Source organism: Sceloporus undulatus, chromosome 3, assembly GCF_019175285.1.
Source record: "Sceloporus undulatus isolate JIND9_A2432 ecotype Alabama chromosome 3, SceUnd_v1.1, whole genome shotgun sequence".
Lineage (NCBI taxonomy): Eukaryota > Metazoa > Chordata > Lepidosauria > Squamata > Phrynosomatidae > Sceloporus > Sceloporus undulatus.
Window position 1 is genome coordinate 270,792,039 of NC_056524.1, and position 11,684 is coordinate 270,803,722.

Sequence of the window (11,684 nt, forward strand, 5' to 3'; positions counted from 1 at the left end):
AACCCTAGTGCGTGCTGCACGCACACAAAATGGTGGCAGCCGTTCCACACGGCTGCCGCCATCGATACGTGACGACCGCGCTGCCTCCAAACGAGGCGGTGCGGTTGTGATGTATTGGGGTTGCGGCAGGGCGCCTAGGGCGCCCTTTCCGTGACCCCGCAAGGAGCTCCGTTTCGGAGCTCTTTCCTGGTGTGGTCCGCTGGGCGCAGCCTTCAGACGGCTGCGCCCAGCGGACCAAAGGAGAAAGGGGCCAAACGGCCCCTTTCTCCTTTTCCCCGCCGCCGCGGGGTGTCCTTGGGGCTTGAAGCCCCAAGGAAACCCCTTTCCAGGCTGCGAGGAAGGGGCCTTTTGCCGCTTCCCCGCAGCCCGGAAAGCGGCGGATCTGGGCTTCAGCGGCTGCCGCTCTGGCCACTGAGGCCCTGATCTGGCAGGGAAAGGTGCACCTACAGGCCGCCCCAAAGGGGCAGTCTGTAACGCACCTAGGAGAAAGTAGCCCTGTGCCAGCTTGGTCATGGCATTCTTAATAAAGCCTTACTGTCACCGATATGCTTTGTTCCCACATTGACTGAAGCTCAAGCGAGGCAAATGGAGGGTCTTCCCTCCCCCCCATAAAAGGACAAGAGAAGCCTCCTAGATTAGGCCAGACCTGCCTCTTACCCCTATTTAGACCATGAGCATGTTATGCTGCTTCCAGCACTCCTTCATTGCTGAACCTGTAGTTCCACCACCTGGTCTATGTCTTCTCCTGCTGTCCTGGAACTCTTTCTCCAAGAGGACTTAGAGGTCAGATCTCAGCCTGTTCTTTCACGACTAACACGTGCAAGGTCTTGAGCTGGCGCCTTGCTTTGAACCACCTATTAACTTCTGATTCAAGTAATGTCCCAGCTGCACCTCATGCAGAATAACTTCAAAAGTAAAACTCCTGCAACTTTTCAGAAGAGTGAAACCTAGGAGCCAGTAGAACACCTAGTGTATATACTCAACTATAAATCGACCTCGTGTATAGTTAAGGCAAGTTTCAGACTAAAAACTATGGCGGGGATACACACCGCCATATAGTACGTATGGATACGTACTAGGGTTAGGAAGGGGCGGTGCTTCCGCACCCCCCTAACCCTAGTACGTATTCTATACGTACAAGATGGTGGCGCCCCTTCTACATGGGCGCCGCCATTTTACGTCTGGACGCACAGCGTCCAGACGTGTCGCGGCGCCTATGAGTCGCGAGTCCGCGCCAGGCGCCTCGCGACGTCATAGAGGCGCCGCAAGAAGAAGCTCCGAAATGGAGCTTCTTTTTTGCTCGTGCGGGAGCCGTGCGGTTTGGCTGCTGCGGCTCCCGCACGGAGCCTGGCGGCGGCGGGGGAGCACCGCAAAGCGGCGGTTTTGTACCCCGCCTATGATTCTGATATGACGCGCAGATAGGCTGAGGGTAAAACTTGGGGCATGTAACAAAGAATTGAAAGGATGAAGGAAAGGAAAAACAATGTCAAAGAACTTATAAAATTCTAGGGATTGTAACTGTGCTCATACTAAAAAAAACTGGGGATGGAGAGACGGAGGGGAATCAGTACTTCCATGATAGGTTACACTCTTGCCTTTACAACAGGGAATGGTTTCATTTTTTTAAATAACAGTTCAAGTACAGTATATTACCTTGACCTGTGGATAAGTCCACTTGGGTTTTTGGGTCAGTTTTTCAACCAACATTTCTAGACATGAGTATGTACAGTAGTAAAAGAGCTTGGCAAAGTGAACTCTGAGAGCAGCATGTTCGCATTTGTCAACAAAGCCCATGGTAGAGATGATGGGTCACAGAACTTTGGGGGCCAAAGACTATCTACCCACCTTAGAAAAAAGACATTTGCCAGTCTTAGTTTGATTACAGTTGGATATATCCAGAACAATTTCTTGTGTGATAACAGCAGCGCGAAGTGACTTTGACATCACTTGAAATGAAACATGTCCCCACCCCCAAACAGTTGCCCACGCTGCTCTAGACCCAGTTTCCAGCTGCCAGCCTGGTAGACCGCTTATGCCAGGAGAAGCATCCCGAAGCTCTCCTGTTGTTTGTTATTGCCCCATATACACTTAAGAATGTAAACTATAAAAGCAAACAAGCAGACATTTGAGGCAAACAACAAATACAAATAAATCAAATACTGAAATCGCTAAACCAAAGATATACTCCAACTACACAGCTGCTCTGCATCAGACAGCACAGAGAGAGCCCAATGTCTCCTAGAGGACTGTGGGAAGTAAGAAATCTTTCTCAAGCTTGATGCTAATGGTTAGTCTGTGGGCTTTTTTCTTTAGGGTGGATCTTGCATCCCGGTATGAATCTTCAGAACCATGCACATCACAGCACAGGACCATCACCAGCAGTTCTAACCTGTGGATGGCACCTTTTGGGGTCAAATGACTTCTAGACCATCGTGGAAAACACATATTTATATATTATATTAATAATGTTAGGTGAGGGACACCACAAATGAAGAATGTATTAAAAGGTTGCGTGCATTGGAGTTGAGACCACTTCGAAAAGCAAAACCTATTTACAAGGGTACAACCCAATTATAGCATATACTCCACTTTAAGCGCAATGGAGCACTAGCATGTGTAGTGGACAAGGCACTACTGCAATGCTAAATACCTTTCCCTTGAGATGACATAATAATAAACATAAGCCATCACTCTTTGCTAGAAATGCACTATTCCTGAGCTGGATTCTTGAGCCCTAAGATCTCCATGATTTTAGAAGTGGGAAAGTCACTTGTGGCCCTTGCACCTGTCTTTGCCTTGTGTTTAAGATTAGCTAAGAAGGGGGTTTTCCTACTTGATTTACACGTGTTATCCGAAATTCTTGTTTAGTGACAGATTCTTTGTTTGTAAAACAAAGTCCTGGTACTCCAATTGACATAATACACTTTGATAAACAAAGTAGACAACCAAAGCCATCTCAGGAACAGCTAAAGTTAGATAATGGTCGACAGGAGGATGTGTTGATAAGATGCTAATTCCAAGTTGTAAAGGGTATAAAAGCTGGGACTCTGAGAACCTGGAGCAGTTGTCTCACTTTGGACCTTTCCAGGTGGAGTGTTTTCTGCAGGGAAAAAACTTTTCCCTCCCCTTTGGTGGAGGTGCTGCCTCCGATTTGGACCCTCTGCGGGGCCAAGACTCTCACCTTGTGACTCCTAAACTAATCCCAGGATTCCATAGGATGTGGCCATGGTGCAGTTAAAGTGGATTATAGCACTATAATTATTTAGTGTGAATGGTTCATGGTGATCAAAGAGATGCCCAAGGGAAACCCATCAAGAGGCCATGGAAGGGCACCTGCTATACAAGGAAAGACAGCCTCATATGGAAAACTAGTCATCACTGATAGCCCCATTCTCATTCATTTCTCAACTGTTTTAAACCTGGCCACACTTTGTGACCTCAGCCCTTCCCCACTCTATTTTCCCCTCTTAGCTCATTCCCTTTCCCCCCTATACCCTCCCCAACCCCATTACCTCACTCGTTCCCCAGTTATCCTCTCCTCCTCTTGCCCCTTTTGTTGTAGTTTTTACCGCCTTCGCATGATCTGACCCACTGGCGACCTGAGGGTGAGGACATCTCCAGGCCCCCCCCTCCGTCCTTACTGTTCTGCCCAGCACCTGCAAACTCATATTCATGTTCTCCTTAATAGAGTCCACCCATCTACCATGTGGCCTTCCGCTCTTTCTACTTCCCTCCACCTTTCCTAACATTATGATGTGTCCAAAGTATGACAGTCAAGTCTTGCCATCTTGGCTTCTTCCAGGCAGATTTTCTGCCTTGATCTGCTCAGGACTCATTTGTTTGTCCTTTTGGCTGGATCCTCAGCTCTTCTTCAGCACCACATCTGCAATTAAGGACGTTCCTATCTGCTTTCTTCACTGTCCAGCTGTCACCTCCATCCAGGGGTGGCTTGTATATCCTGAGTTGTGTGTTCTTGCATTTTAGGATCCTTTAGTTCTTTCATAGCCCCCCCCCCCCGCCCGATTCTTAATCTTTTCTGATTTCCTGGCTGTCCCTGTCCTGTCAATGTTTGATCCCAGGTTGGGAACTCTTTTACTCTTTCTATGTCCTCTTTGTCTAGTTCGAATGGTGTAAGTTCTCTGTGGTCATTATTTTGGTTTTCTTAATGTTCCCCAGGAAGCCTGCCTTGCACTTTCTTCCTTGATCTTCCTTAGCAGTTTGTTCCAGGTCTGGGAGGTTGTCTGCTAGTACTGTGGTGCCATCTGCCTATGTATCTTAGATGGCTGTGTATCCCTTCCTCCCGTTTCCACTCCTCCCCTCCTCCTCCTTCTGTGTCCCAGCCTGCTCTTCCTAAAAGGTATGTTCTGCATACAAGGTGAAGAGAGAGGGCCCAAGCAGGCAGCCTTGTTTGGCTCCTTTGCCAATGGGGAGCCCTTCGGAATGCTCCCTTATCTCTCTCTGTCAGTGGCCTCTTGTCCTGAGTAGAGATTCCTCCCCCAGACTCTCAGCTGTCTTGGCACTGCCATCTTCTCCCTCTCTCTCCCCAGGTACTCCACCCCATTCCCTCCTCTACATTCCCTTGGTCTCACCAGTCACTCCCTCTGCCCCTCTTTCTTCCTAGAGCCCCTTCATCACCCCATTACCCCTCCTCTCCCTCCCCTCCCCTCCCCACCACCTCAGCTCTCTCCTCCTCAAGTCACTCCCTCTGCCCCTTTCCCCCCATTATCTCTCCCATTACTTCAACCCTGTCCCCCGAGTGGCTCCCACCGTCCTCTTACCTCTGCTCTGTCCCTCAAGTCACAACCTCCACGCCCCTTCTCCCAGCACTCCCTCTTCCCATGACTGCCTCCCTTTCCCCCTCTAGATCCCTTCGCCTCGCCCCCAAGCAACCCCTCTCTTCCGGCAGCCCATTCCCTGGCCCCCTTCTCTTCCTGGGCCTCACCTGCTGCTGCTGCTGCTGCTTCCTCGGGCTCCCCGACCTCACATCCCGCCCTCCTTCCGGCTGGGATGGAAGGAAGGCGGCGTCAGAGCCCAGGGACCCCGCCTCCTCCGCGCCGCCCGCCCATCTTCGCCCTCGGGGCCAGAAAACTACCAAGAGAACCGCCTCCGGAGAACTACAACCCCCCACAAGGCCCTCCGCCCCGCCTCCACTTCCGGTGTGCGCCAAGAAACTACGGCTCCCGGCATGCACTGCTTCCGGCTTTTCCGCCCTAGGAACTAGTGTTGCCAATGTGGTGACTTTCACAATCACACGAAAAGGGACTTTTCAGAGCTTTTGGTGTGATTTTGGTGCCTGGCTCTATTTCAGTGCATTTCGGGTGACTTTTGCCTCTTTCAGCTCCAGCCCTGAGACTCTGAGAGGGAGGCTGGCTACTGACCGACCCTTTGGAGTGTCACACATTCACAGTTTTCAGCCAATCAGAGAGAGGACTGGAGGTGGGCGCCGCCCCCGCCCTCAGGAAGCCTCTCCTCTCTCTCTCTTCTCAGCCCCCGACTCCCTCTTAAGTCTAGCTCTCTTAGCTTAAGCGTACTCCCTCAGATGCATGGGAACTGTGTAGTTCATTGTGGCACAGAGCTCTTTCTCACAAAACTACAATTCCCAGGGTTCCTAGCACTGAGCCAGGCAGTAAAACGGGTCTCAAACTGGATTATTTCTGCAGTGTTGTCTTGGACCTAGGGTTGCCCTAAGACCTCCAAACCGGGAAATTGTAGGACAATTTTTTAAATGTAGGATTTTTTTTTTTTACATGGAGGACACGCCAAGAAATTTGATGTTTTTTTTAAATGTTAATATAAATGCATGTTTCTTAGGCATGATCAAATGGGGACATGTTGCCATTACTCCTAGACAGATGGCAGAAATGTACTTCCCTTTCTGGCCAAGCCACCCCCCTCCATTCCAAAACACACACGAAGCACATTTGGGCATTTCAATGGGTCCTCATAAGTTGGAAGGAGCTGAAGGTACACAACAACAACAACAGAGGGAAGAAGGGGGAGGAGAAAATGAATGAGAACCGAGAAAGGAAGAAAAGAGGAGAAAGAAGAAAAGTAAGAAAGATAAAATAGGGGAGGGGAAGAAAAAGAAGAGGGGAGAAGCGGAAGAGGAAAGGGGAAGAAGAAGAAGGAGGGGAAGAAGAAGAAGAGGAGGAGGAGGAGGAAGAAGAGGAGGAAGAAGAGGAGGACGAGAGGAGGAGAAGGAGGGGAAGAGGGGAAGAAGAAGGGGGGAGGAGGCGGAAGAAGGAGGAAGGGCGAGAGAAGAGGAGGAGGAGGAAGAAGAGGGGAGGAAGAAGAGGAGAGCGGAGAGGAGGAAGAGGAGAAGAAGGAGGAAAAGAAGAAGAGCCCTCCACAACTGCCATCTGCCGGCTGAGAGGGAGTTCGCCAGGCAAGTCCAGCTCCATCAGGACTAGAAGGAAGAGCCCTCCCTCCAATCCATCTGCCTTGGTCCAGACCCATAGGAGGGGTAGGCACCTGTGGCCCGCGGGTGCGGCCCGGCGAGGCCTTGGGGCACGGCCCAGCCTGGTCCTGCCGCCGATTGCCGCTGGGGCCTTTGGAGTCTCGCACAAGGGCACGGTTGGGCAATTGTCTATAGAAGCCTCAGAAACATGGATTTTCTTAACATTTTTTATAATCAGCAATTTTTTGCATGACTCCATTTTTTATTTAAAAAGTGTCTCCATTTGAAAATTTTGCCCTACATTTGTCCCGTTAATTTATTATTTATTTTTTACAATTTATTTAATTATTTTTTTTGGCTTCGGCCCCCAGTTGTCTGAGGGACAGCAACCCGGCCCCCAGCTCAAAAGGGTTGCTACCCCTGCTTTAAACCGACTCTAACCCTCATTTCTGTATGGGATAATAGTTCCTGTATCAATCTTAAAAATAATACACTCATTCCTCCTATTTGTGGCTTTGATATTTGCGGATTTGGTATTCATGGTTTTGTTAATATGTCTCTCTCTAGGATATCTAGGTCCTCCACTGCAACTTCTGTGGTCAACTTTAACTAAAAGTTGCACTGAAAGACTAGAGATTCCTAGAGAGAATACTCTCCTAGGCTATTGTAGCTGCTCTAGTGCAGTTCTATGGTCAGTGTTGTTGGATGTTGACCAAGAGAATTGCCACGGGGACCTAGATATTCCTCTCAGGTAGGGTTGCCATAAACCAGGTTGCAACCGGGGTTTTTCCCGGTTTTGGCTGCACCTGCCCGGTAAACGGCAAGGTGTGCAAGCCAAAAAAACCGGGAAAAGCCGGTTGCAGAGGGGTTGCTGGGCAACCCTGGGCCTCGCTGCCTCCTCCTCCTCCCGCGAGCATGGGCCGCCGACGGAGGAAAGGAGGCACGAGGCTGGTGCGGAGGAGGTGCAGGGATGCGGCGCCTCTTGGGCGCAGCCGCGCCCACCTCTCCGCCTCCCTGCAGCTCCTCCCTCTTCCTGGCCTCCACTGGGGCCAGGAACGAGGAGAGGCTGCGGCGATCGCTGCAGGCCCTCCCCTCCTTCCTGGTCCAGCCTGGGCCAAGAAGGAGACAGGCGCGGCCATCTCGCCGCGTCCTCCCTCCTTCCTGGTCCCAGCCGGGGGCCAGGAACGAGGGGAGGTGCGGCCATCGCCGCCGGCGTCCTCCCCTCCTTCTGGTCCCAGCCGGGGCCAGGAACGAGGGGAGCTGTGGCCATCGCCGCCGGCGTCCTCTCCTCTTCCTGGTCCCAGCCGGGGCCAGGAACGAGGGGAGGCCCCGCGATCGCCGCCGGCGTCCTCCCTCCTTCCTGGTCCACAGCGGGGCCAGGAACAGGGGAGGCCCCGCGATCGCCGCGGCGTCCTCCCCTCCTTCCTGGTCCCAGCGGGGCCAGGAACGAGGGGAGGCGCCCCCGCGATCGCCGCCGGCGTCCTCTCCTCTTCCTGGTCCAGCGGGGGCCAGGAACGAGGGGAGGCTGCAGCCCTCGCCGCCGGCGTCCTCCCCTCCTTCCTGGTCCCAGCGGGGGCCAGGAACGAGGGTAGGCCCCCCGCATCGCCGCGGCGTCCTCCCTCCTTCTGGTCCCAACCGGGGCCGGAACGAGGGAGGCCCCCCGATCGCCGCCGGCGTCTCCCCTCCTTCCTGGTCCCAGCCGGGCCAGGAACGAGGGGAGGCCCCCGCAAATCGCCGCTGGGCGTCTCCCCTCCTTCCTGGTCCCACGGGGCCAGGAATGAGGGGAGGCCCGATCCTGGCCTCCGATCTCGGTGAGGCCTGGGGCCCAGGCGGGAGGGAAAGCTCCTTAAGTGGAGGCTTTTCCCTCGCCGCTGGCCTTCGCTCCCTGCCGCGATCGCCAGGGAAAATGTAGGACAGTATTTTTAATGTAGGACACATGTTTTGTGTGTCCTACATTTGAAAATTTTTGTCCTACATTTTCCCCGGTTTTGAGGTCCGGCGCTATGGCAACCCTACTCTCAGGTAACACATGGTGTGTTTTGTTATTGCAATTTTTTGATACAGTGGTACCCGGGATACGAATTAACCCAGCTACGAATTTTCGGGAGCGAAAAAATCCCATAGGGATTTATTGTTTCGGCTTACGAAGGTTTTTTCGGTTACGAAAAAACCTCGGCGCTATTTTCAATGGGAGCCGCGGCTTTTTTTTCCATTAGGCCTATGGCATTCAGGTACGAAGGTTTTTTTCGGGTACGAAATTAGCCGCGGACCGAATTAATTCGGTAACCCGAGGGAGCACTGTATTCAGGGAGTCTTGTGCCCCTAACCTAGTGAAAATGGAGGACAATGGTGTGTGTGTGTGTGTTATCACACACACACACCAAACACACATATGTGGAATTCTAATCTACTTATATTTTATAACGTTTATAAATTTAATATAATTTTATCATTAAATACATAACTTATTATTCTTCAACACATGTAATTGTTTTTATGTAACACATTACCCCACTGATGTGTTTTTTTCTGAATCTTTTTTACTCTCTGATCATTTGTCGAACTGTAATACAGCAGTTTGATTTGATTTTATATACAACATCCATACATAAACCCACCAACAGCACGCAGCCCTACAAAGCAAACCATCACTAATTATATAATAAAGCATAATATAATATAATAATATAGCCAGCCTCTCTACGTTTGTGCCTGACTTTTGCTGATTTGATTAGTATGTTCTCCCTAGGAACTTTATTCATTCATTTTTTTTATCCGCTTTCTACCCAAAAAAGGGACCCAAGGCGGCACACAAGATAAAAATATTAAACAACATTCAAAAATGTTAGGTCCTCCAGCGGCAACTCTATGGTCATCCCCCACCATAAATCTGCTGGAAAACGGAGAGATTCCTAGAGAGAAACACTTCCTGGGCATTGAAGCTCTCCAGCACAATTCTATGGTCACTTTATGGCAGATTGTGACCATAGAGTGCTCTGGAGGACCTAGAGTTCCTAGAGAGGTGTTTCCTCAGGTTAAAAAGCTATTGTTTTATTTTGCGGTTTCCCCACTTTCACAGGGGTCCTGTGCAACTGTGGAGGGACCATGTAGAAGAAGAAATGTTTATTGATTAGCCCTATTTCAAACAAACAAAAAAACACTAAAACAAGTAAAAACACTATAAATCCTACAGAAATCCTATAGCAATTGGAAAAGAGCTAAAATGTATAAACACAGAAAATCTGAAATGTCAGAAGTACTCTGAATGTCATATAATGTTAAAAACAGTACCATTTTATATACTACATGTTTATTGTGGGTCGTGTGCCTTTGAGACCTTTCTGTATGGTTAAGACTTTCATGCTTTTGTTTTTGATGTGTAACAGATTAATGGTTTATTCCCAACTGTAGCATAATTAAACTTTTTGTGAAGTCCCCAATGTGAACGCCGCACACTGTTTGTTATTAGTGCGTAGCATTTATTTCCCCACAACAAACTCCAACTCCCAGATTCCACAGCCTTGCGCATGGCAGTTAAAGCGGTGCTAACGGTTATTTTCTAGTGTGGATGCGACCAGAGTGACTTTGCATTTGGAGCCATTGAGAAACGGTGCTAAAAGCCCTTTGGATTGGATCCGTCTTCTTTTACAGCTGGTCTCTTGCCTTGAATAATAAATGCTTTGCTGCGCTCCTCCTCTGCTCTCTGTCTGCGTTTATTCCGACTTGCAGCCGCCATCTGGAGATGCAGCATCTGCCGCCCTCTTCCTGGTAAATTGTTCAAGGATTAAGCACACAAAAGCTTTGAGGTCGTATTTGCATTACAGTGGTGCCTCGGTTACGAAATAATTCGTTCGCGGCACCGTTCGTAAACCCGAAAAGCCTTCGAGCCGAAAACCCTAGGCGCTATGGGGAAAAATGCGCGGCTCTGCCGCGGCTCCATTTAAAACAGCGCCGGAGTTTTTTCGTAACCCGAAAAAAACTTTCGTAACCCGAACAATAAATCCCTTGGGATTTATTCGTATCCTGAAAAATTCGTAACCTGGGTAGTTTCGTTATCCCGTGGGTACCACTGTACTCGGTTTTCAAAAGCACAATAAAGGTCAGTCAAAACGCATGGCAGCTGACAGTCAGGGGACATCTAGTTGCAATTTCTGTTCTGCCAATTAAAGAGTTTCTGGGGGTATTTCGGCTGTGTGGCTGTGTCCTAGAAACTTTATTACTGATGTTTCGCAGCGTTTGTGGCTGGCATCTTCAGAGATGCTGGCATGGAATATATATATATTGTGGGTGTGTGTGTGTGTGTTGTGTGCACGCCCAGTATATGTATACTGTGTGACCATTGGTTGAGAGGAGGGATTTCCATGCTAATGTCTGTGTTGGTCTTGTTGATGATGGTAAGGCCCTGGGATGGAGTATGCAAAGGTTTTAATTAGAGAGTCCACTGTTTGCTGGGGAACATCCCCCATCTCTTTCCATGCCACGTTCTCTGAAGATGCAGCCACAGTGCTGTAAAACTTCAGGAACAAACCTTCTAGAACTTGCAAACTGCAGGAAAAGAGATCCAGCTCAACATTAGGAGGAACTTACTTCCTGAGGTAAGGGCTGTTCCACAGTGGGAGACACTCCTTCCTCGGGTGTAGTGGAATCTCCTCCTTGGAGGTCTTTAAGCAGAGGTGGATGGCCATCTGTCAATGGGGTGCTTTGATGTGCGTTTCCTGCATGGCAGATGGGGTTGGACTGGGTGGTCCCTTTCGTTTTCTTACAACTAGGGTTGCCATAGCAGAGGACCTCTGAACTGGGACAAATGTAGGACAAGGTTAAAAATGTAGGACCTTTTAAAAAAATTTCCTGGCCAGGAATTTTAAAAAAAGGTCTACATTTTTTAACTTGTCCTCCTTCTCCTTCTGGGAGGAAGCCTCGGGCTGCTCCCAGGCCGGGAAGGAGTGTGGGGGCCGCCTGTCATCACGGCCATCGCCGTGGTGGCAAGCGGCCTCCTCCTCCGCCTCGCAGAGGCCTTGGAGGATCCCACAGCCGAAGCTCCGATCGCGGAGCCGCTTCCAGGGCCTCCGGAGGGGCCTGGGAGAGCTTCTCCCAAGCCCCAGCCTCCAGGCCCTCGCTGAAAGGGGGGTGTCCTGGGGGCGGGGCCAAACCAGGGTGGGACTGTGTGGACCCGCCCCAAACCGGGAAAGTCTCGCCCCCAGGCGAGATATGGCAAGCCTACAGTACTTACAACTCTATGATTCTATGGCCACAGAGCCTGAAAACCCCCCAAAAAACAATGGATGCC

The 11,684-nt window shown here is 50.3% G+C and overlaps 2 protein-coding genes across 6 annotated transcripts in view; one reads left to right on the plus strand and one right to left on the minus strand.

Annotated features, from left to right (window-relative positions):
• RUBCN (rubicon autophagy regulator) overlaps nt 1-5,008 on the minus strand; it is a 62,092-nt gene extending 57,084 nt beyond the window's left edge. For 4 of the 5 annotated variants that reach the window (XM_042457381.1, XM_042457379.1, XM_042457380.1 and 1 more), the window contains exon 1: nt 4,943-5,008. The gene's annotated coding sequence lies outside the window, so the exon portion shown is untranslated. The remainder of the gene's footprint in view (nt 1-4,942) is intronic. The other variant, XM_042457382.1, reaches the window with a different exon arrangement.
• ARMC9 (armadillo repeat containing 9) overlaps nt 1-11,684 on the plus strand; it is a 1,183,007-nt gene that overhangs the window by 609,520 nt on the left and 561,803 nt on the right. The gene's annotated exons all lie outside the window — the stretch shown is intronic.